Source organism: Mesocricetus auratus, unplaced genomic scaffold (assembly GCF_017639785.1).
Source record: "Mesocricetus auratus isolate SY011 unplaced genomic scaffold, BCM_Maur_2.0 Super-Scaffold_100003, whole genome shotgun sequence".
Classification (NCBI taxonomy): Eukaryota; Metazoa; Chordata; class Mammalia; order Rodentia; family Cricetidae; genus Mesocricetus; species Mesocricetus auratus.
In genome coordinates this window covers 8,877,505-8,902,778 of record NW_024429188.1, presented here as the reverse complement: position 1 = coordinate 8,902,778, position 25,274 = coordinate 8,877,505, and positions in this window count along the sequence as shown.

Here is a 25,274-nt window from a genome sequence, read left to right as displayed (position 1 = left end):
ATTTGTTTGTTTCTTTGTTTGTTTTTGAGACAGGGTTTCTCTGTGTGACAATCCTGACTGTCCTGGAACTTGCTTTGTAGACCAGGCTGATCTTGAACTTATAGAGATTCGCCTGCCTCTGCCTCCTAAGTGCTGGGATTAAAGGTGTGCGCCACCACCACCTAACAAGAGGTTACTCTTAATCCCTTGCCACATTGGGTAGCTCACAACATAAGGCATTCACTCAATCACAGCCAGATAGAGGGCCAAGAGGTAGATACCTCAGTACTAGAGTACTTATTAGCATGCACAAGTTGCTGCTGGCTTCTGTGGAGTACATCACAGTAATTTTTCACAGCTATCTGATGGGGCAAGGCAACTGTATGGTTCATATTCTACTCCTGTCTAAAAAGTCAGAGAGTGCAAGCTGCCCATGGAGGCAGAAGCTTAGAACCCCAGGCTGAGTTCGAGATGTAACGCCATTGGGGTAGGAAGCCCGGAAACCTCTCCGGTAAGAGACATACTTAGATTAACAATTATGGGGTAATTACTTAAGTCAGAGCTAGCCAGTAAGAAACAAGCAAGGCCAACAGCTTCATAATTAATACAGCCTCCTGTGTGTTTATTTGGGGACTACAAAGCGGCAGAGCCCAGGCAACTGGCGGGAGATAAACCAAAGCAGCTAGCAAAGAAAAAGCTTCTCTTTACACTGATCCTTTAGAGTAGTCCTTACATCCAATCATAAACTAGGTGGTTACTCTATAACATTAGTACCACTGTTGCATATATTGGTAAATATTCCCATATTGTTAATTACTGTAATTGCTTACTGGATAAGACTGCTGTTCTCTTTTCCCCAATAGTGTTATAGTACTTCCCAACACTCTGAGGGCAGATTGCAGGGATTTATCTTCCTATTCAGAACCAATGTGATTGGACATGGTTTCTCTATGTACTATGACCACAGTGTGATATCTTCAGTAAAATGGTATTGACATTTATTACTGGCCAGTAACTAAGTCCAATGACATTAACTTCTATTGCTATATCTACTTAAAATTTTTTCTAGTTTAATTTTCTTTATATATAAATAAAATTCTGTGATGTGTAAGTACCATATTTTCATTGTTTATTCATGAATTAAAGGGCATCTGAGCTGTTCTTATGCCCTAGCATTTAGAAGAGGGCAGAAATCAAGTCAGGTGAGCATATGTCTGTATAGTAAGAAATTTAATTGTCTTTGTACAAGTTGAGCATAGGGCTTATTTTCTATCTCCAATACTTGATGTACAGTTTGTCCAGCACCATTCATTGACATGGTTGTCTCCTATCATTTGAAGTAACTTTTGATGCCATCAATGATAGATAATTCACTGGCTGCAGGAACTTAGGTTCATAACCATGCACTCCATTATATTTTGTCATTCTATAAGACTGAGTTTATGCCTATATAACAGTATCTTATTACTTTGGTGCAGGAACAATTGAAAAACTCAAGAAATATAATTTGAAGTCAGATTGTGATACACCAAGCATTTATCTATTTTTTTGCTCTCAATTATTCTATTTGAGGTCTTTTATGCTTCATGACTTTCATGTTTGTTTTTTTGTGGTAATATGGAAAACTCATGGGTATTTTGATGAGTATTTTATTGAATCTTCAAACAGCTTTTGATAGTATGGCTATCTGAACAACATGACATGAACAGGAGAGCTCTTTCTGTTTTCTGGTGTCTCCATTTTAAAACTATCACTTCAGTGTTTCTTCATCAAATGTGTTTATTTGTATCTCTTATATTTGTTTATCTCTGGATTATTAAATAAAACATTCTTTACATGGGAAAAAAGAACCCCAGGCTGAGGGTCTGTGTAAATACTCCCAGGCTGAGTTCCTGCCATCTGATGGAGTGAAATGTTAACGGGATGAAAAGATGACATGGATGAGTACTGGCAGCACTTTTTGCCCTTGAATCCTGCATTCTGTTTAATTAGCTTAACCTTAACCTTATGGACTACATAAAATGCTAAGGTCCAGCTGCAAAACTTCAGAGGCATGCCAGGTATGGTAGTGGTTTGTACCTTAACATTTAATCCATTTCTCTGCTCCTGGGGAATTTCACAGCTCTGCAAATAAATACGCCATACAAAGAATGGGTTTTAAATGTAGACTTGAAACCCCCAAACCAATGGGTTTTACTTGTTGCACAGTAACTTCACTAATCAAGTATGAACATCATGAATCTCTTAAAAACAAGAATCTATGCATTGAGAAATGATAGATACCTCAGTAATGAGTTCATGAGCTAAAATGATGCAACATGAGAAGATAGTAACAAATAAAAGACAAGAAGGGGAAAGGAGAGAGACAGGTGAGTCCTGAAGAAGGATGGTGACACCATTATGGGGGTACCTTACATCAGAAAGCAACATTTACATCTTCTTGCTCAACTTCCTATTCCTTCCCTTAGCTCCACCTTTGATCCCTATTTTACATAGGAAGCTCCATGGGTGAGATAAGTTGTCCAAGGTAACTAGGTGCTAAAGTTAGGCCAAGTCTAGCACGTTCGGATTATTTCTCAAGAGGGTAGCTGGATATTCATGCCTCTGTCCCCATAGGATCTATAAGCTGTAAGACTGGGAAATGCACCTTCTCATCCACCATCTTAAAGCAACACAGTCCGGTTTTGAGATACATAGGTGGGTTGCAAATGGCTGAATTTGATGTCTCATTGACTATAACTGTTTCCAAGGGAGTGTGCACATGAGTATGTGAGAATGTGTTGTGGGGAACAACTAGGTTAGGTACATACATACACCTATGACATATTTCAAAATCTTGTTCAACCCTTACCTAATGTTTCATTTTGCAGTATGTCATTCAGTGAAATGAATTTGAGAGAGGGCACTTTGGGGGGGGGCTATATGATTAAATGCTACTGTCACCAGACTGTCAAATTTAACCATAAAGTTGGCTAATTTGTATGTTTCTCGATTTACTAATCTTTGGTCATGGAGAATGAGCTCAGAGACTTGAGTGCTTCACAGGCATTCAAATGGCTCAGAGAAGGAAATAGGAAACCCACAAGAACCTTGGCACTCAGGTTGTGGTGTGTGGCTAGTGTGTGGGCAGAAAACATCCTTTTCTTCAGCCCTTAATACACACTGCAGAAGCATTGTTGGAGGCACAGGCTGAAAAGGAAACCAGTACATCTCAGAACTGAGAGGTGCTGATACACAGCATGTGCATAAATTACTCCTCTGTAATTTACTCCTCCTCTAAGGGCCTATCTGTAATGGACCTAAGTGTAGTGAAACCCCCAATGTGTTTTTTCCCTGCTCTGTCCTTGGCCAAGAATTCAGAGTGGAGCAACTATGTAACACACTCAAGACACTTCTGTGGTCTATCTCATGGGCTGGAAAAGTTTTCCTTAAAGGAACCAGATGGTGTCAGATATGGTTGCAATGTCCTAGCACTCCAAACTCAAAGGCAGGCAGATCTCTGTGAGTTACAGGCCAACATGGTCTACATAGCAAGGGGATGGTTCAGATTGTAGTCTTTCCAAGTCACATGGTCTCTGCTGCAACCACCCAATTCTACTGTAGAGATCAGCCTGGGTTACATGAAACCCTGTATAAAAAAAGTCCAAATTTTTACTAAAGACCATCACTTCCTCTTTACAGGAGTTATAAATTCAGGGGTAGACATTAAGAATTTGTGAAGCTAAAGAGATGGCTTGGCTGTTAAAGATCACTGACTGCTCTTCCAGGGGACCTGTGTTCAAATCCCAGCATCCACATAACAGTTCATAACATTCTGTAACTCCAAGATCTGACACAAGATCTCACATAGGCATGCATGCAGGCAAAACATTTAAACACATACACACAGACAAAGGCCCATAAAATAATAAGTTATTTTTTAAAAAATGAACTTGTGGTACAATTCTATGAAAGCCCAAAAGAGTAGGAACTGAATGGAAAGGCTTGCTGAACTATGGCAACAGAAGAAACAAGAAGACACTGTTTTTTAAACTTGCTGCTGCCACATGACAAAAATTGAAAGAGGGTGGGAAGGCCCTCAAATGAAAAGGTCTGGAATCCTTTCCACCAGGAATGAGGACCACCCCACCGTTCTCTCTAGGTTTCTCTGAACACAAAAAACTGTCTCCTCCCCTACCTCAGCTGACTAGGCAATAGCCAGTCTGCATGCCAGGTCTTGGCAAGAGTAAGAGTCTGACCTCCGAGTTCTCGGAGAACTCTCAAAGATTTTGCTGGTCCTGGAGCTGGCCCTTCGCAGCTTGTCCGTGGAGCAGTCAAAGGCATCTGATAGATGAACTCGAAGTAGCAAAACCCCAGTGCACGCTCGACTGTCACACCCCCACCCGAGCACCCCGTCCCAAAACGATTAGCGCATGCCACGCCCCCACTGCGACTCATGCACCGCCCCCTTAGTTTGGTCACAATTTTTCAAGTTGCTTGCAAGAATATGCAAGGCCCTGCTAGCCTTGTGAAGTGATACTGAGAGGTGGCGCCCCTGGGACTTCACTAGGAATGGCCATGAACCTGGCCTTGGTCATCATCAAAGTAAAGTAACCTTGGTATCTGCCTACCCGGTGACCCTGGTATGTCATATGCCTGAGCCACCGGTGGGGATGTGGGCTCTGGACAGGTATAGCTGTGGAGTTGCAATGCCATCCTGACTCCAGGAGACTCTGGCAGTTTAAATAACTCATATTCTTAGGTTCCCTTTCTCTCCTCTCCTTTCTCTTCTCCCCTTTCTCAACCTTCCTAATGCTGTGACCCTTCCATACAGTTCATGTTGTGTGATCTCCAACCATAAAATTTTTTCATTGCTACTTCATAACTGGAATTTTGCTGCTGTTATGAATTGTAATGTAAATATCTGATATGCAGGATATCTAATATACGCTCCCCCAAAGGGGTCATGCCATGCAAGTTGAGAACCTCTGCTCTAGTAGTCTGTCATTCTTGGTTACTTCATCGGGAAATCTACATCAGTCATGCTGCCTGGAGTGAAGGGAAGAAAATTCCTAGGAGCCAGAGATAGACACAGCTGTACCCAATCTGTATGGCTATCTAGAGTCCCTGGTTTTTCAGAGGTGGACCTGTACTTGTTTTCACTCAAATCCAAAGTAGCAGCTGCCAGCAGCCCAGCTTTTCTATTTGGGGAAAAATATGACAAGTGGACACAACAAAAATCAAAAGCCCAGGAGGTGAAACAGAAGCATGACAAATTAGAGGGAAGCCTGGGGTATGCAGGGAGACTCTGTAAAAAATGAACATAGGACCATAGTCAGTGGTATATTGCATGCCCAGTATTGAGGGAACCTGGGCTTGATTCCCCAAGATCACAAAATAATGGTAATAAATTGAAAAAATAAATAATAGAGTTTGATGTAAGTGAATCTCAAAGCAAAGGTATCATTACCTTCATTTTCACTAGTGTTACCACTGACCCTCCCATTGTCCCTTCTTTGTTAGTATAACAGTAACTCACACTTATTAAGCACTTTGTAAATGCCAGGGATGATTTTTAAGTCCTTGACAAATAAAGCTAGTCAAGTAGAAATCACTCCTCTCATTCATAGGTGAGAAACCAAGATATTAAGTATTGACTTGTGCCAGGTGTGGTGGCGCATGTCTTAATCCCAGCACTCAGAAGGCAGAGGCAAGCTGACCTCTGTGAGTTCAAGGCCAGCCTGGTCTACAGAGTGAGTTTCAGGACAGACAAGACTCTTATATAGAGAAACCTTGTCTCAAAAAAATAGATAGATAGATAGATAGATAGATAGATAGATAGATAGATAGATATTATAGAGCCGTTTTCTCAACTGAAGTACTTTTCTCAATTTCTTCAATATCTCAGTTTCAGATATCTCTAGTCCAAGCTGCCATGACAAAGGGAACTGGGATGCATGAAGAGTAGCAGAAATAGCCAGAATCTAAGTTACAGCAGATTGACACCAGTTGAAATGTTGGAACGTGTTCTTGCATTTGTGAAATCTACATCTGGAAGTCTAGTGAGTAAAGGATAACCTATTTACTCAATGAAACTTAATAACAAAAGTGAAAAAACAGACAGCATTGAAGAAAATGCTTATTCTGCATTAGGATTTTTTTTAAATTAGGGGCCCTTAGTATAAAGTATTCTAGGACCATGAGGATTTAGTAAGAGACTTTTCTCACTGCTTTGACAAAATCATCAAAATGGGGGGTATTTTGCCTCATAGTTTCAGAGGTATCTTAGTTACTTTTCTATTTCTGTGAGAAAACACCATAATACCTCCTCCAACAAGGTCTTACCTCCTAATCCTTCCCAAACAGCTCCACCAACAGGAGACCAAATATTCAAGCGTAAGAGCCATGGGGGGACATTCTCATATGAGCCATGGGGGTTATTCTCATTCAAACCACCACATTCTATTCACTGTCCTCCATAGGCTTGTGTCCATGTCATAATACAAAATGCATTTACTCCAACTTCAAAAGTCCTTATAGTCTTCCATAGTCTTAACACCATTTTAAATCCTAAGTCTCTTCTATGACTCAAGGCAATCTCTTAGCTGTAAATCCTTGCAAAATCAAAATGCAAATTACTTATTTCCAATATACAATGGCACAGAATATACATTACCATTCCAAAAGGGAGGAAAGTGGGCATACTGAAGAAATACTGCATCACAACAAGATGGAAACCCCGCAGGGCAAACTCCAAATCCTGTAGCTCTATGTCCTATGTCAATAGAATTAAATAATAGAAGGAAAGACTTTCCACTATAAACACAGATTGACTTTCTTTATTGCAGAGTTTGGGACCACTGGCCTTCTGTAAATCTTTTAGACACAGACACAGATTGGATATTGATAGTTTATAATTGCTGAGACCCTAGGAGGTTTTGTTTTCATAACAAACAAACTCCCCCTTTTCCCTTCTACATTTTATTTTCAACATGACTATCACCAAGTTATGTAGAGGATTGCCAATATATATCATCTGTCTTCCTACTCTGATCAAAATTTGAAATCCCCCTATCCAACATAATAGTTTAAATGAAGCAGAGAAAAAAAGTTACCAGAGAGGTGAAACAAGGGCAGATTCAATATTCAAGTCTCTTCTGAAACTGAAGTCAATCTCTTAATGATAGCCCCTGTAAAATAAAAATGCAAGTTACATATTTCCAACATACAGTGGCACAAATATAAATTACCATTACAAAAGGGGAAAAAAGGGGAACAGTAAGGGAATACTGGATCAAAGCAAGACCAAAACCCAGCAGGGAAACTCGAAATCCTATAGCTCCATGTCTGATGTCAGAGGGCTTAGATGGCTCTACCCTTCCAGATTTGCTGTCTACAAGATACATCTCTCTCTTTGGCAGTTCCAGTCCCTGTGTACAACACCTCTTGGCAGATATCCCATGGTCTTGGTATGTCAAACATCTTGGGGTCTCCAGCACAATCCAGACTTCACTTTCACAACCTCATGCAATAGCCTCTCAAGGTCTCTATGCCACACACTGCCTTACCTCAATGGTTCTCCTTAACCACAGAGAAAGATTCCACAGCCCCTTTAGCTCATGACTAGAAAGCCAGAACCATGTGAACAGCATTGTCAAACTTGGCTGCCCTCTTGGAATGGAGCCTGACCTCCTTGAATCACATTTGCAGAAGCTTTCTTTCATTTGTTGTTTCTTTAGGAACAGGAAATTCCTTGGGCCTTTTCCCTTCACAAGTTGGAAGCTTAGCTATGTGGGGTCTTGTCCTGAGGTCACCCATCCCTTTATTCCATTTTGCATCAAGCCTCTTAATCTCTTTATCTCTTTTCATCACAAGACTTTTTGTTCCAACATTAAATTTCCTATCGCTTTTTTTTTCTTCTCAAACTGTACATTTAGTCATTCTTTTTGCCCTGCTTTGTCATTGGTTATTTTTACTATTTGCTCTTTTTGGGGGCCTGTACCAGATTCCAAATAAATCACACATGGAGGCTTATTCTTTCTTATAAATGCCTGGCCTCAGCTTGGCTTGTTTCTTGTCAGCTTTTCTTAACTTTAAATTACCCCATCTACCATTTGCCTGTGGGCTTTTACCTTCCTCTATTTCTATATATCTTTTCTTTCCTTCCTATTCTGTATTTGGCTGTTTTGCTGGGTAGCTGGCTCCTGGAGTCCTCCTCTCCTCCTTTTCTCATTCCTTGATGTCTTTTCTCTCTCTTTCTCCTATTTATTCTCTCTGCCTGCCAGCACCACCTATCCTGTCTCCTGCTTTGCTATTAGCCATTCAGGTCTTTATTTGACCAATCAGGTATTTTAGGAAGGCAAAGTAACACAGCTTCAAAGAGTTAAAAAAATGCAGCATAAAAGAATGCAACACATATTTGCATGATTCAACAAATGTTATACAGCATAAACAAATGTAACACATCTTAGAATCTACAACACTGCTTGTTCTTTTTCACTGTAGAGCCCCATAGGAGTGATTACTAAGAACCACATGACAGAGTTAATAATAAGCTTTCTTGTAATCTGCTCCACCAAACAAATCAGTTCACTGTTTTTTTTTTATTTATCCTTAGGCTAATTCTTGGGACAAGAGCTGAAGGCAGCCACATTCTTTTTTTTTTCTGTTTCTTTTTTTTTCCACTTTTTTTTTTATTTTATTTTCCAGTTTAAATTTAGATAAGAATCAAGGTTGCTTCACAAGTCAGTTCCAGGTCCCTCTCCCATTCCCTCCCTTCCTCCCGTGCCCTCCCCTCCCCTCCCCCCCCCCGTTATCCTCTCATTTCTGCAGGGAGGGTGAGGCCCTCCATGGGGGTGTCCATAGTGTGTCATTTCATATAGGGCAGGGCCTAGACCCTTTCCCAAGAGTTCTGGGTGAGAGTGCACCTCACATTGTTCTATTGGAGACCAAAGTCCGTGTGTATACTTGGGATGGGTACTGATCTGCTGCCCAAGGCTCAATAGATTCCCTAGGCCTCTTCACTGACACCCAGATTCAGGGGGTCTTGATCAGTCCCATGCTGGCTTCCCAGGCTAATGCCTGGGATTCAAGAGTTAACCTTTGTCTGGTCAGCTGTTTCTGGGGGTTAAACCAGCCCAGTCTTAATCCCTTTGATCATCAGTCCTCCCTCTCTGTTACTGGCTTTCTTGAGTTCAGCTCAGTAGGCAGCCACATTCTTTGTCAAGATGTGAAAATGGTCTCCATCCCAGGTGCTTATATTGTTCCCCTCTTGAGCTTGGCCTCCATAGTCCAAATAATTTTCAACGGTACTGTTTTCCAAGCCCCTGTTAAGATGCCCCCATTAAGTTCCGGTTATATCATTTAACTGTCTTTCTAATCCAAGGTCTCAAAGTCTTCCACATTCCTCCAAAAACACCATGGTCAGGCTTTTCATATCAATAGCCCAACCCAACTTCTGCTTTGTTACTTTTCTGTTGCTATGATAATATACTATGGCCAAGGCAAGCTTTTCTAAAATAAAGGGTTTATTTGAGTTTATGGTTCCAGAGGGTTAAAGATTATGATGATGGAAGGAAGCCAAAGTGACAAGCAGCTGGAGCAGTAGCTGAGAGCTCACATATTTAACTGTAAGAAGGTGTGAACACTGGGAATAGCACTAGTCTTTTAAAACTTCAAAGTGTGTCACCAACAAAGCCACACCTCTCAATCTTCTCAAACAGTTCAACTATCTGGAGTTTAAGTATTCTCAGGGGAAGGGGGATCAATCTCATTCAAGCATTATCAGTTGAGGGCCCAGCATTCCAAATGCCAGCCCATGGAGGCATTTTCATACTCAACTATAACAAAGAATCTTATAATTACACATGAAACTTAATGCAGATACAGGAAAGTGACTTGAGGAAGTTCCCCAGTGTGAAACTGTTTTATTGTGACTTATTCCTTTCATTATCCAAGTTGCCTTTTCTATTATTACCAAAATCACCTTTTAAAAAATTTTGTTTTATTGTTTTCATGCTTATTTGTTTATTTAGAGTTGCATATGCCACAGCATACAAGTGATGGTCAGAGAACAACTTGTGGGTGTTAGTGCTCTCTCTCTTTACAATGTATGTCTCCAGAATTGAGTGCAGATCATCAGGTGGCAAATGCCTTGATCTGCTGAGCCAGGTCCCACGCTAATTATTTGTGTGTGTGTGTGTGTGAGAGAGAGAGAGAGAGAGACAGAGAGACAGAGACAGAGACAGAGACAGAGAGGAGGGGTTTATTGCCAATCTCAAGTTCTACATTCATAACACTATTTTCCAATATCCAGTTTTTTTCCCAAACTTTCAAATATTTGAAGCTACAGGGAAATGCTCTAGTGTGAAATATTAGACTATCTATTCCCTCACTCCTAGGCTGATAAGCAGGGCCTGAGGATTATGCTCACTTTGCCTATGCTAACTTCTCAGTTAGTGCTCCCAGGAAAGTGGTATCCACCTCCCACGTAGCAACCCAAAGTGGCCCCTGTGTGCAGTCTCCTCACCCCAAGCCCATGACTGGTCTAAAAAGAAGTTGTACCCTTAACTTACAGCCTAAGTGATGCTTACTCCTGCTGGATGTTCTCCATGTTTAGAGGATGTTGAATCTTGGCTGTGATATTGGGTCTCGGTCATCAGAATTCATGTGAATCAAGGCCAGACACTTTAGGTATAACCCTATTTTAACAAGATCCTTTTGGTATTTCTTTTGGCTGCTATCCAAGGCAAGTCCATGTTTCACTGCATGCTGTGTTATGCCAGTGCAGGTCACCTGGAACCAGTCTGTACTTCATAAATCCTCTCCTTGCACTTCATTTCTATATCAGGCAAGGGAACTGGGGTGGGAGTTGAGACCTGAACTGTGAGGATTTTTTTTACATGTCCTTATTGAAATGGAAAGCCGTTGTAACCATGTTCCATGATTTATGCTGAAGAATAAAAAATAATTCTCAGCATATTTTGGTACATTTTTATATACTTGGTATAAAACAAGTTTGTGTGTGGTAAGAATTGAGTCTTGAACAGAAAATGCAATCTTCTTGAGAAACTAAATAGAAGTGGGTCAACAGTGAGTGATCCTCCAAAAAGGATAGGATTGCTGTCCCTCGTCTCTGGGCTGCAATTGGATGGTATTATGTGTACATGTGCATGAGTGTGTGTGTGTGCACGCCTGTGGGTCTGTGTTCGTGTGTCTGTGTCTCTGTATATGTGCACGTGTGTGTGTGCATGTGCACACACGCGTGTGTACATATGCATGTATATGCATGTGTGTATGCATGTATTTTTTGGCTTATTTGACATATCTTATACTTGATCAGTCTTTCTCTCGTTCTAGTCTTACTTTGCTCAACGCCCTTCCTCTCCCACCACCTTACATCACCTCTGCCTCTCAGAGGAGAAACCTTGATAAAACAGGAAGAACCAGTGGGGAAAACTGAGGTGACTTCGTTATAACTCTAAATGTTACAGAAATATCAGCACTTGCAGAAAAAAAAGTGTTGCTACACCCCTCTCTTCAGCCTCTTATGTTGTGTGGATGTGTGAAGCAAAGTTGGTTATTTATCCATTGGCCATAGGGTCAGACCAGCAGCCAAAGAAGCTGTCTCAAAAAATGTTTTCCAAAAGTTTACCATGGAGCCCCAGCCATGAACTCTTTATGTCTTGTCTAGTGTGCACTGTCCCCATCTCCTTACTGCCCTTACAACTATCTTTGTAAAATCAAGTTCCAGCTCCCCTCTCTCAGGTCCCTCCCCTATATGTGATGAGATGGGTTTATTTTGTTTGGTTTGGTTTCGGTGGGTGGTTTTTTTTGTTTGGTTTGAAATGTTTTATGGGAGGTTTGGCCTTGCAACTTGGAGTATGGATAAATCTTTTAAGTAGATGACCCTCTTTTTGTCATCACTCAGTCCCACCATATATTAACATCCCTTAGGTTTGAGTGGGATATGGATGTAAGTTTTGTACTTGGTTCTCTCTCTCTCTCTCTCTCTCTCTCTCTCTCTCTCTCTCTCTCTCTCTCTCTCTCTCTCTCTCTCTCTCTGTTTGTTTTATGCCAAACAGGAACAGTTCTGGTTGTCCAGGAACTCGCTCTGTAGACTAGACTGGCCTCGAACTCACAGAGATCCACCTGCCTCTGCCTCCCAAGTGCTGGGATTAAAGACGTGTGGCACTACTTCTGGCTTGGGGATGATTTTTTAATCAACATATAATTTTAGCATTGAAGAATACTTTGTATATGAGTGAATTCCACCTTCCCATTGGTCAGAGGAGTTGAGTAGAGAAACTAATGACAGACCTAGGCTTCAGAACCATAAGCAGACACAACCTGTAGCAAACTCTTCAATTATTGCATCTGCTTTCATTTGTTCCCTGTCTTGGTCACTCTGGTACTGAGGCCAGGGCTCACTCTCTGTCCTAAAAATTAGAAAGAATTGGGTTTCATTATGATAGACATAGTGGCACACACCTGTAATCCCAGAAGACAGAGGCAGAGGGATCTCTGTGAGTTCCAGCTTAGGCAGGTCTATATAGCAAGTTCCAGGCCAGCAAAGGATACATAGTAAGACCTTGAATGGTGATTTGAATGAGAGTGATCTTAGTCCACAATTGAGAGAACTGTTTGAGATCAGGAGGTGTGTCCTCATTTAAGGAGGTGTATCCCTGGGGGAGGACTTACCATTCTCAGTGACCTCTGTCTCTACTTCCTATTTGTGGGTTGAAATGTAAGCTCCTTGCTACTGCTCCAGTGCTGTGCCTGGCTGCCTGCTGCCTTGCCCCCTGCCAAGATGGTCATAGACTCTACTCCTCTGAAACCGTTAGTTTCCAATTAAATGCTTCTTTTATGATTTAATTTTATTTAATTATTTTATATTCTGACCACAGTTTCCCCTCCCTCTTCTCCCATTCCATCCCCCACCTCCCCTCTGCCATCCCTCAATTCATTCCTTCTCTGTTTCTGTTAGAAAAGGGCAGATCTTCTATGTGTATCAACAAAGCATGACATATCAAGTTGCAGTAAGACTAGACACCTCCTCTTGTAGTAAGGCTGGGAAAGGAAATCCAATGTAAGTAATAGATTCCCAAGAGCCAGCCAAAGCATTAACAACAGCCCCTGATCGCACTGTTAGGAGTCCAAGCTACACAACTGTCACAAATATGTAGAGGGCCAAGTCAGTTCCATGTAGGCTCTTTGGGACTGAGCCAGGATAGTTGTTTCTGTAGACTTTCTTGTGATGTCATTGACCCCTCCCCCCCCGTTCATACAGTTCATCCTCCTTCTCTTCCACAGGATTCCCTGTGCTTAGCCTAATGTTTGGCTGTGGCTCTATGAATCTGTTTCCATTACTTACTAGATTAAGCCTCTCTGATGACAACTGGGATAGGCACCAATCTGAACATAGGAGATGGCCAGTTCAAGCTAGGTATACACTGTTAAGAGTCTTAGCTGGGGTCATTCCTGTAGATTCATGGGTATTTCCCTTGCATCAGGTTTCTATCTGACTCTAAAATACCCCCTTTCCAGTCATCCCTTTCAGCACTCTTCCCCCTCCATCCACTCCTCAACCTGATCCCCACCTGCCTTCAATACAACCAGGAGATCTCTTTTATTTCCCCTTTGCAGGAAGATCCATGTGTTCCTCCTTGGGCCCAAATGTTTTATATAAGTTGCCTTGATCTGGTATTTTGTTACAGCATTGAAAAAGTAGCTAAGACACCTTGTCTCAAAGAAAAGAATATAAATAAATATGCTCTGTGTTGGATTATTGTCTCCAACCATAGACCAATATAGGCATTCTATGCTTCTTGGAGAGAGAGCAGGCTAAGCTCTGGTGTTGAGCAGGTTAGGTGTTACATTAGCCTTTTAAGATGACAAAATACCTGAGATAAATGGAAAGAGCAATTTATTTTGGCTGATGGTTTCAAAGGTTTCAGTCCAGGGTCAGCTGGTTCTGTTACTGTGAACCTGTGGGGTTCACACTAGTAGAATGTGGCACAGAAGGCTGCTTACTTCATGGAAACAAGGAAGCAAGAGGTGAAGGATAGGTTTGGAGACAAGCTATACCCTTCAAAGGCCTGTGCCTGCAATGAGCTATTTCCTTTAACTAGATCCTACCTCCTAATATTCCATTCTGCTAGGGACTCATGAACAGATTCATCCATTGAATAGGTTAGTATCCTAATGATCTAATTATCTCTCAATAGCACAACTAACTAGAAACCAGGCACTCAGTTAGGAGCCCATAGGTCTTTTTGTTATTTTATGTTTGTTTTTTGAGACAGGGTCTTTTTGTATAGCCCTGGCTTTCCTAGAACTCACAGTGTAGACCAGACTGGCCTAGAATGAGTTCTGGGATTAAAGTGTGTACCTCTATAACTGGCTGTGTAGGGGACATTTTTACATTAGACCACACCATGAATATTAAATATATGTTAAAGCTGTGATGGGTTTATCGGGATGTGATCCCTTCATTATATGCGGCACATCTGTAATGCTAAAAATACTCTGCCACCTGAGGTTGTTTTGAATCACACACCACCAGTCTTCCCTTGCTTCTCTGTGTCTCCTGTTTTCCCTTTCTTCTCAACCCTAAATCAGAAGTTGAGCTGCTAGTCTTCAGCTTTGCCTAAGTCCATTGACACCCCACAGTGCCATGCTCACATCTCCACACCTTCCTCCCTACTCAGCTTTCGCCCACTTGTGCTGCCCTTCTTATGCAGATTTTTCCTACTTGCCTCCCCCTCACTGCACATGCCCTTCCAGAATCCTGGAGAATGTGTTTGAGTCCAGCACCAAAGTGAGTCTGGCACCAGAGGAAAAGTGAAGGTGACAAGCAAGCCAAAAGCAACAGCAAGCTTTGAGTGCCCCCTTGTGTGAGTTTGCAGATTCGCAAGGTGTTGACTGTTGAAAACACAGACTTTGAACAGCTATGGACCAGCTGCTTGCATGCAAGAACAAACTAGCTTTCTGATTTCCCAGAGCAGGTTGACCAAAGAGAGACCTTATTGTATGCTCATGTAGAATCCACACTTTGTATGAAAGTGACAGAGAATATATATAACCAGGGGGAGATTTGACAGAGAGAGGATGAGCCTTGTGTGGAAGAGGGTGGTAAGCACAGATTTTTATGATTAAACAAATTGTAGAGGGGACAGGAACAAAGATGGAGCAATTACTTGACCAAAATCCTAACCGTTCTCTTATATCCACTCCCATCTTTTAGATGGAGGCACAGTGAGTCCTAGTACCAAGTCTGAGAGTTTGTTACTTGGGTTCTATGTAACTCCTCCATCTTCCTCTGCAGTACCCTCACAATGTTCTCCAAAAACTTCCCTGGGTTTCCTGGGATTCCCACACTCTCTCACCACCTTCCGCTGAAACTGTGTTGTTAATTTTACACTTCTCAGGCCCTTCCTCTCCCAACTTCCTCCTCCTTTGAGACAGGCCTACAACTTTATCCCTGTTCTTGGTCAAGATCCATGCATGACCTGCTCCGTTTCCGACCTGGGCAGGTTCACCCCTCCTTAGGCAACCTGGTGGCCCCCCGCTCCCGGGAGGTCACCATATTGATGCCGAACTTAGTTCGGACACCTGATCGGCATAGCACACTACAGCCCAGAACTCCTGGACTCAGAACTTGGAAGCAACCTAGATGCCCCTCAACCGAAGAGTGGATAGAGAAAATATGGTACATTTACACAATGGAATATTACTCAGCAGAAAAAAACAATGGAATCCTGAGATTTGCAGGTAAATGGATGGCACTAGAAGAAACCATCCTGAGCGAGGTAACCCAGTCATAAAAAGAGAAACATGGCATGTACTCTGTCATATATGGATTTTAGACATAGATCTGGGGAGTGCCAGCCTACAATCCCATGGCTAGAGAGTCTGGGAAACAGAACCTTCATTCAGTGGCTGATGGAAGAAGAGGCAGCCTCCCACGGCTAAGCACTGAGCTGAACTCAAGAAATCCAGTGACAGAGAGGGAGGACTGGTGACCAAAGGGATTAAGACTGGGCTGGTTTAACCCCCAGAAACAGCTGATCTGACAAGGGTTAGCTCTTGAATCCCAGACTGATGCCTGGGAATCCAGCATGGGACTGATAAAGACCCCCTGAATGTGGGTGTCAGTGAGGAGGCCTAGGTAATCTATTGAGCCTTGGATAGTAGATCAGTATTTAACCCGGGTATACAAATGGATTTTGGACTCCCATCCAACAATGAGGGATGCACTCTCACCCTGAACTCTTGGAGGAGGGTCTAGGCCCTTCCCTGGATGAAATGACAGACTATGGACACCCCCATGAGGGCCTCACCCTCCCTGGGGAAATGAGGGGATATTGGGGAGCTGGGGGAGGGCACAGGAGGAGGGGAGGGAAACGGAATTGACATGTGAAGCAACCTTGTTTCTAATTTAAATTTAAATTTAAAAATAAATAATAAAAAAGAAATAAAAAAGATCCATGCATGGCATCTCTTTTCTTTGAAACTGGTCCTGTTCCTACAAACTTTTCTACTTATACTATTTCATACTACTTTCTTTTTAATATTTAACAACAAAAAGCCTTTTAAGAAAATAAAAGTAATTTTCAGTTTATGTGTCTCATTTGCTGTATAATCATACCTTTATGATGTTTCTTCCAGTGCCTCACATTCTTGTGTGTCTAGGAATAAATAAGAGATCATTTCGTTTTCCTAAGTTTCCAGGCATTAAAAAAGAAAAAGAGAGCCAGCTGGTAGTGATGCACACCTTTAAACTCAGCATTCAGGAGGCAGAGGCAAATGGATCTCTACGAGGTTGAAGCCAGCCTGGTCTACAAGGGCTAGTTCCAGACAGGCTCCAAAGCTACACAGAGAAACCCTGTCTGGAAAAATCAAACCAAAAGAAAAATAAGATAACATCCTTTGAGAATTTAAAGGTGGGGTTATTATGTAGTCAGTGACTATGATTTGTCACACAATCTCCCATTTGAGATGGGACTCATATGAAAGTAAGGTGACATGGCAGGATCACGAATGATCAGTCTTGGTCACTCCAGAGCCAAGATAACTAGTGAATGGCATTTATTTCTGTGTATTTTTTCTTATTTCTCACATTGTATTATAATAAAAAATCATCTGGATGGCATGTTGTTTAGATAGTACTCAGATGAAACTTGTGTCTTTATATTCTTCCTCATTTCTAGGGCAATTCAAGTGCAAAGCATGTGAAAATGTCTTTGTTCATCTAGCAGACACGGCCCACAGATATACAGGATTCAAATATTTGGATAGTTTCCTAAGGGAAAAACACTTAAGATCCTCCTCTTGTGTATTTAAAGACATGCGGAAATGTTTTCATGGTAGGTTGAAACAGAATCAAGGGATAATCAAGAGAAAATATGAAACCAGGCATGGTGGCACACACCTTTAATCCCAGTACTCAGGAGACAGAAGTAGTGAGATTTCTGTGAGTTCCAGGCCAGACTACTCTATCTGGTGAGTTCTAGGTCATCCAGAGCTACATAGTGAGACCCTGTCTCAAACACACACACACACACACACACACACACACACACACACACACACACACACACACCAGAATCAAGCAATCCTGTTACCTGTTACATCATGGCTATATTTCATCTCTACACTCAGCACAGGGAGTCAGTACAGAGTACATCCAGTTGTTGTTTTCTTAAATCTTGTGGACATGAATATGATAAACTTCTTTCTGTATTGGAATTAGGCTCCTAAGAAGTTACCCCGACCTTATCAATGGCATGTGTTCGCAGAGATGCCACTCTGGTGGTAGCATCCAGGCAAAGTAGTTCTCAGTCTCAACACTCCAACTTTAGGGTTGAGTAATGAATGATCTGACAAGATATCCAGTGTACCCAAAGATGTTGAGTTGTACATTTGATGTCTATACTCTGTATGGCAGTCTTACCTCACCCTCCCAATGTAACTGAAAATGGCTCTGCACAGTGAGAACTACCCTTCAAGAATCCTGTTCTACTGGTTGGATTATCATTACCATATCAGTAGTAGTTGGTTTTGTCATGAGATAAAGTAGACATGTTCAGATACCCTTAATAGCGAAATTCAGCTTCACATTTATAAAACATCATGTTTCCACTAAAGATAGTCTTCACCCAACTCTTCATGAATAGCCCTCCTCCCTGCCTCACCACAAAAAATCCCTTACATTTCTCTCCTGTTTGGTACTAGCTTCCCCATTGATCCATGCTCCATGGGAGCTGAAATGATAACTGTCATTTGGCTTGCTTTCCTAGGATGTTATCATTTTAATAGCTTCTCCGTGGGGTCCCTGTCCCTATAGATGTTGTGACGGCCAGTGTGGTGTAGACAGTCTTCTGTGAGAAGTTCTCACAGCAAAAACCCAGAGCAATAGCAGCCATGATAACCCTAGCATATAATTCTGTTTCTTTAGAACCACTCCAGTATCACAATCTGTATTAGTCAGGTTTCTCTAAAGGAACAAAACTGACAGAAGACAGTGTGTGCATGTGTCTGTGATGTGTATGGGTATTTATTAAGGTGATTTAAAGGCTGTGGTCCAGGTAGTCCAACAATGCCTATCTCCTGATGGAAAGACCAAGGATTTAGTAGTAGTTGTTCAGTCCTTGAGATGGGATGTCAAAGTAGTCTCAATCTTGCGTTGGAATCTTAGGAAAGTCCTAGACAGCTTCTGGTCTTCAGTCATCAATCTACATTGGAATCCCAGAGAAGTGGGTTCTAATACCAGCAAAGGAATGCCTCAAGAACAAGATAGGTGAACTTTCCACCAAGAGTGATGGCAAGTAAGCAAAAAGCCCCTTTCCTCTTCCATATCCTTTTATTCGGGCTGCCATCAGAAGGTGTGGCCCAGATTTGAGGTGGGTCTTCCCACCTCGAAATAATCTAATCAAGAAAATCCCTCAAAAAAAGGAAAATCCCTCATAGTTTACCCAGTTACTTGGCTTTTAGTTGATTCCAAATGTAGTCAAGTTGACAATCAAGATTAGTTATCACAGTTGCCCAAGGGACAGGAATGAAGACCCTGTAGTTAAGAACACTGGCTGTTCTTCCAGAGGACCCAGGTTGGATTCTCAGCAGACACATGACATCTCAAAGCTGCCTGTAGCTCCAGTCCTAGGTGATCCAATGCCTTCTTCTGGCATCTGCAGACATCAGGCAATAATACAGTACACAGACTTACATGTAGCCAAAACATCTATACACATAAAAATAATAAACATTGATCACAAATTGTTACACGAAATAAAAGTCTATCAAATGGGAAACTAGAAGAGGAGGATTAAATGGAGAGAGGAATAAGAGTGTAAGGTGAATAAAGGAATATGGGGAGAGACAATTAGCACTAAAGGCCATTTGAAGAACCATACTGAAACCTATTACTGTAGAAACTTCCTAAAATATATACATATATGAGAGGAATATAAATGGAGTCATCAAATAATAGGAGAGAGACTGCCCTAACTAGATTTTTAGGCACCAAGTAAAACATGAATGCTAGGAGTAAGTTACATCTTATAGAGTTGTTGGCCAAAGGGGCCCAATGGAAACCCCCAACAACACAGGCAATTGCCAAGGCTACTGGTTACTCTCCACAACCTGATGGTAAGGCCTTCTTGTTGAAGACAGCACTTACATATGTCATCATACACAGAGAAGTTGAACTGGTACCTAACTAGGACCTTCACTCCTAATGACTAGCAGTCAAGGTGCTAGAAGGTACTCTGCACACTCCCAGAGGACAAAGGCAATAACCAAGTCTCCCAGCCACAATCTCTAAGACCTACAGCAGTGACTTGCCTACAAGATATACTGGTACATTACTAGCACAAATGTTTAGGATCAATTTGTTTTTCTGGTTTGATCTTACTGTTGACTTAGAACAAGGATCCTATCATAATACTTTTTACCACTCTAGACCTTCACACAGAATGTCCCCTTACAGCTCAGTGATGGAAGAGGAAAATCTCCAAATAGAGTTTGTCAGCACAGGAAGCAACACATTGGTATGTGGTTTTCTCTGCACTGATTTTCATCAACTGAGAAATTTTAGTCTCAGACTGTTTTTCCTCCGAGGGCTCCACCTTTCCTCATGTGATAAATCACTGCTTCCCATTGTAGATGGCAGAATTCTCTGAAACCTGATACAGGAGTAAACTCCTCTGAAGCTCTTGGAGCTGACTTAGTGTTTGTTTGATCTATACTTTGGATTTAGGGGGTTACGAATGCTCCACACATTCCCCCAACTCACTCAGTGATTAGGGATATTCAGAAATATTCATTTCTGTAGCATTGTCTTTGGGGAAATACCCAAATATCATACAGATATTCTCCGTCAGTGTTCTATTGCTGTGAAGTGACACCATGACCATGGCAACTCATAAAAGAAAACATTTAATTGGGACTTGTCTATACTTTCAGAGGTTTAGTCCATTGTCATCATGGTAAGAAGCATGGTGATAGGAAGGCAGACATGGTGCTGGAGAAGTAGCCAACAGTTCTACACACAGATCTGAAGACAGCCCCAAAAGAGAGACTCTGGGCTTAGAATGGGCTTTTTGAAACTTCAGAGCATACCTCCAGTGACACACTTCCTAGAACAAGGCTACACTTCCTAATCGTTTACTAATAGTGCTACTCCCTGATAATCGAGTATTCAAATCTATAAGCCTATAGGGGCCATTCCTATCCAAAAAAAATCATATTCCACTCCCTGACTCCCATAGACTTATAACCACATCAGAATGCAAAATGCATTTACTCCAACTTCAGACGTTTCTATAGTCTATAACAGCTTCAACACCTCTTAAAAGTCAAAAGTACATAAAAAACACAAGTGACCAAAACTTAAGTCCAAATGGATCAAAGACCTCTTAGAGGAGAAAGCAGGAAGTTCCCTGGAATGAACTGGTACAGGTGACCACTTCCTGAACATAACACCAGTAGCACAGACACTGAGATAGACAATTAATAAATGGGACCTTCTGAAACTGAGAAGTTTCTGTAAGGTAAAGTACAGAGTCAACAAGATAAAATGGCAACCCACAGAATGGGAGAAGATATTCACCAACCCAACATTTGACAGAAGGCTGATCTCCAAAATATACAAAGAACTCAAGAAGCTACTCTCCAAAACAACAAATAATCCAATTAAAAAGTGGGATACAGCACTAAATAGAGAATTCTCAATAGAGGAGTCTAAAATGGCTGATAGACACTTAAGAAACTGCTGAGCATCCTTAGCCATTAGGGAAATGCAAATCAAAACAACTTTGAGATACCATCTCACTCCTAAACTCAAAAACTCAAAAAGAGGATTGGAGAAAGGGGAACACTCCACTGCTGGTGGGAGTGCAAACTTGTACAGCTACCTTGGAAATCAGTATGGCAGATCCTCAGGAAAATGGGAATCAGCCTACCACAAGACCCAGCAATTCCACTCTTCAGCATACACCCAAAAGATGCCCATTCATACAACAAGGACATCTGTTTAATTATGTTCATAGAAGCATTATTTGTAATAGCCAGAACCTAGAAACAACCTAGATGCCCCTCAACTGAAGAGTGGATAGAGAAAATGTGGTATATTTACATAATGGATTACTACACATTTACACAATGGAGTACTACCCAGCAGAAAAAAAAAACAATGGAATCTTGAAATTCGCAGGCAAATGGATGGAACTAGAAGAAACTATACTGAGTGAGGTAATACAGTCACAAAAAGACAAACATGAGCCTTCATCCAGTAGTTGATGGAAGCAGAAGCAGAGACTCACAGCTAAGCACTTAGTCGAATTCCTGGAATCGAGTTGTAAAGAGGGAGGAGTGATGAGCAATGGGGTCAAGACCAGGCTGAGGAAACCCACAGAAATAGCTGACCTGAACAAGGGGGAGCTCGTGGCCCCCAGACTAACAGCTGGGAAAACAGCAAAGGAGAGAACCAGACCCCCTGAACATGGGTGTCAGGAGGCCTGGACAGTCTATGGGGCCTCAGGTAGTGAAACAGTACTTATCCCTACTGTACAAATGGACCTCATAAATGGATACTCTCTCATCCCAGAAGCATGGGGGCAGGAGAGGGTAAGTCCTGTCCCAAATGATATGACAGACTTTGATGATCCCCCATGGAAGGCCTCCTGGGGAGTGGATGGGGGATGGGATGGAGGTTGGTGGGGAGCATGGGAGGATTGGAGGGAGAGGGAACTGGGATTGATATGTAAAATAAGATTTCTAATTTAAATAAAAAATATAGAAAAACAAAACAAAAACACAAGTGCCAACTCGTGCTGGAGAGGATGTGGAGCAAGAGAAACACTCCTCCACTGCTGGTGGGAGTGTAAACTTGTACAGCCACTTTGGAATTCAATATGGCAGTTTCTCAGAAATTTGGGAATAATTTACCTCATTACCAACCTATACTACTACTGGGCATATACCCAAAGGATTCTTCACCACACCACAAGGACACTTGTTCAACTAAGTTCATAGCAGCTTCATTTGTAATAGCCAGAAACTAGAAAAAACTTAAATGTCCCCCAACTGAAGAATGGATAAAGAAGATATGTACATTTACACAATGGAGTATTACTCAGCTGTTAAAAACAATGATATCATGAAATTTGCTGGAAAATGGATGGAACTAGAAAATCATCCCAAGTCCCATACCTAGAAAGACAAATATGGTATGTACTCACTTATAGGTGGACATTAACCATAAAGTAAAGGATAATTGTGCTGCAATCCACAGACCCAGAGAAACTAAGTAACAGAAAGTCTCAAGGGGAATGCATGAATCTCACAGTGAAAGGGAAATAAAATATACATCACTGTTGGATGAGGGAGAGGTCTGGATGGGGAGCGGGGATGGAAACAGGAGTGATCAACTAGGGGGAGGGTGGAGGGAGAGTGCTAGGAGAGACAACTAGAATCTGGGAGCATATTTGGGATGAGCTAGAAACCTAGAACAATTGAAACTCCCAGGAATCTATAAGGGTGACCCTAGCTAAGACTGCTGTCAAAGGGGGATATTGGCGTATGAATTGACCATCTCCTGTAACCAGGTAAGACTTCTAGTGGACAGATTGGAACACCAAACCAGTCACAAAACCTTCAAACTACAATTTTTCCTGCCTACAAGATGTGCTGGGGGTAAAGGTGGTGCAGAAATTGGAGTGACCAACCAATGACTGTTCCAGCTTGAGTCCCATACCATGAGAGGGAGCCCATTCCTGAGGGCCAGGACTCAAAGGCAGGATAACCTGTATGACAGAACCAAATACAACTGGCAAAAGTCAATGAAATGATTCCTAATGATATTCTACTATGCTCATAAATTAGTGCCTATCCCAACTGTCATCAGAGAGGCTTCATTCAACAACTGATGGAAACAGATGCAGAGAGCCACAGCAAAACATTGGGTAGAGCTTGGGGAATCCTGCTGAAGAGAGGAAGAATAGTAGGAGCCAGAAGGGACAAGGGCACCACAAGAAAACCCACAGAACCAACTAAGCTGGGTTCATAGAAGCTCACAAAGACTGAACAAACAACCACGGAGCCTGCATGGGACTGACCAAGACCCTCTGCATATATGCTACAGTTTTGTAAACTTGGTCTTCTTGTGTGATTCCTAACAGTGGGAACAGTATCTGTATCTGACTCAGTTGCCTGCTTTGAGGACCCTTTCCTTCTACTGGGTTGCCTCGTCCAGCCTTAATAGAAGAGGAGGCGCCTATTCTCACAGCAACTTGATATACCATTGTTGGTTGATATCCATGGAAGACCTACCATTTTCTGAAAAGAAACAGAGAAGGAGGAGTGGGGGAGGGTCAAGGGGGGGAGTTGGGGGAAAGAACTGGGGGGGAGAGAAGGGAGGGGAAACATTGGTCAGAATATAAAGGCAAAAGTAAATAAATATGAATAAATGAAGTTCAAAGTCACTTCTTAGACTCAAGGCAATCTCTTAATTGTAACCCCTACAAAATCCAAATCCAAAAGCAGATCACATACTCCCAACATACAATGACACAGAGTGTACATTAGCATTCCAAAAGAGAGGAAAGGGAGAATAGTGTGGAAACATTGGACCAAAGCAAGATCTAAAACCAGCTGGGCAGACTCCAAACTTTGTACCACTATGTATGACGTCAAAGTGCTCTTCACACCTTCAATTCCTTTCAGCTTTGTGCACTGCAGCACATTTTCGCTCCCTTGGACTGGTTCCACTCCCTGTGTACAACTCCTTTAGCAGATATCCCATGGCCCTAGCATGTCAAACATCTTGGGATCTCCAACACAATCCAGTGTTCACTTTCACAGCGTCACACATTGGCCTTTCTGGACTTCCATGCAGGGACACCCTGACACATGCCAGACCTCAGCCACTTTTCTTAGCTGCTGTGGTGGTTTGTATATGAATGGCCCCCAGAGGCTCATAGACTTGAATACTTGGTCACTAGGGAGTGGCACTATTTGAAGACAATAAATGAGTATCAATCCTGAAAAATGAATTATGACCAAGGTAGAATGTAACTAATCTTTTCTACCCTCTTTATAATTTTTCTCACAGGAAACTAGAACAATTTTTTAAATTTTTATTAAAATGAATTATGTCTTACAAACATTCATGCATGCTTCACATGTCAATCCCAGCTCCCTCTCCCACCCCTCCACCCTTGTCCCTCCCCCAGCACCCCACCCATTCCCCACATCATTCCCCAGGGAGGGTGAGGCCCTTCTTGGGGGGGTCTTCAGAGTCTGTCATTTCATCCAGGGCAGGGCCTAGGCCCTTCCCCATGTGTCCATGTTGAGAGAGCATCACTACATGTGGAATGGGCTCCCAAAGTTCATTCGTTCGCCATGGTAAACACTGATCTACTACCCGAGGTCCCAGAGATTTCTGAGGCCTCCTCACTGATGCTACATTCATGGAGTCTGGATCAGTCCCCTGTTGGCCTCTCAGCCGTCAGACTGGGGTTCAAGAGCTCCCCCTTGTCCGGTCAGCTGTTTTTGTGGGTTTCACCAGCACAGTCTTGACCCCTTTGCTCATCACTCCTCCATCTCTGTCACTGGTAAAACAAATATTTTAATAATGACTTTTTATCATTTTAATTAACTAAATAATGCTTTGTGTGCATATCAAGGTATCCATCACCGAATCAGATGGCCTTTGTTTGCATCATGTCATAATTTGATGCTGATCTCTTTTTAAAAATAGCAGTAGAAGAACAAACCAGAAGACAGAGCCTTTTCTTTTGGTTTTCCTACGGGCATAG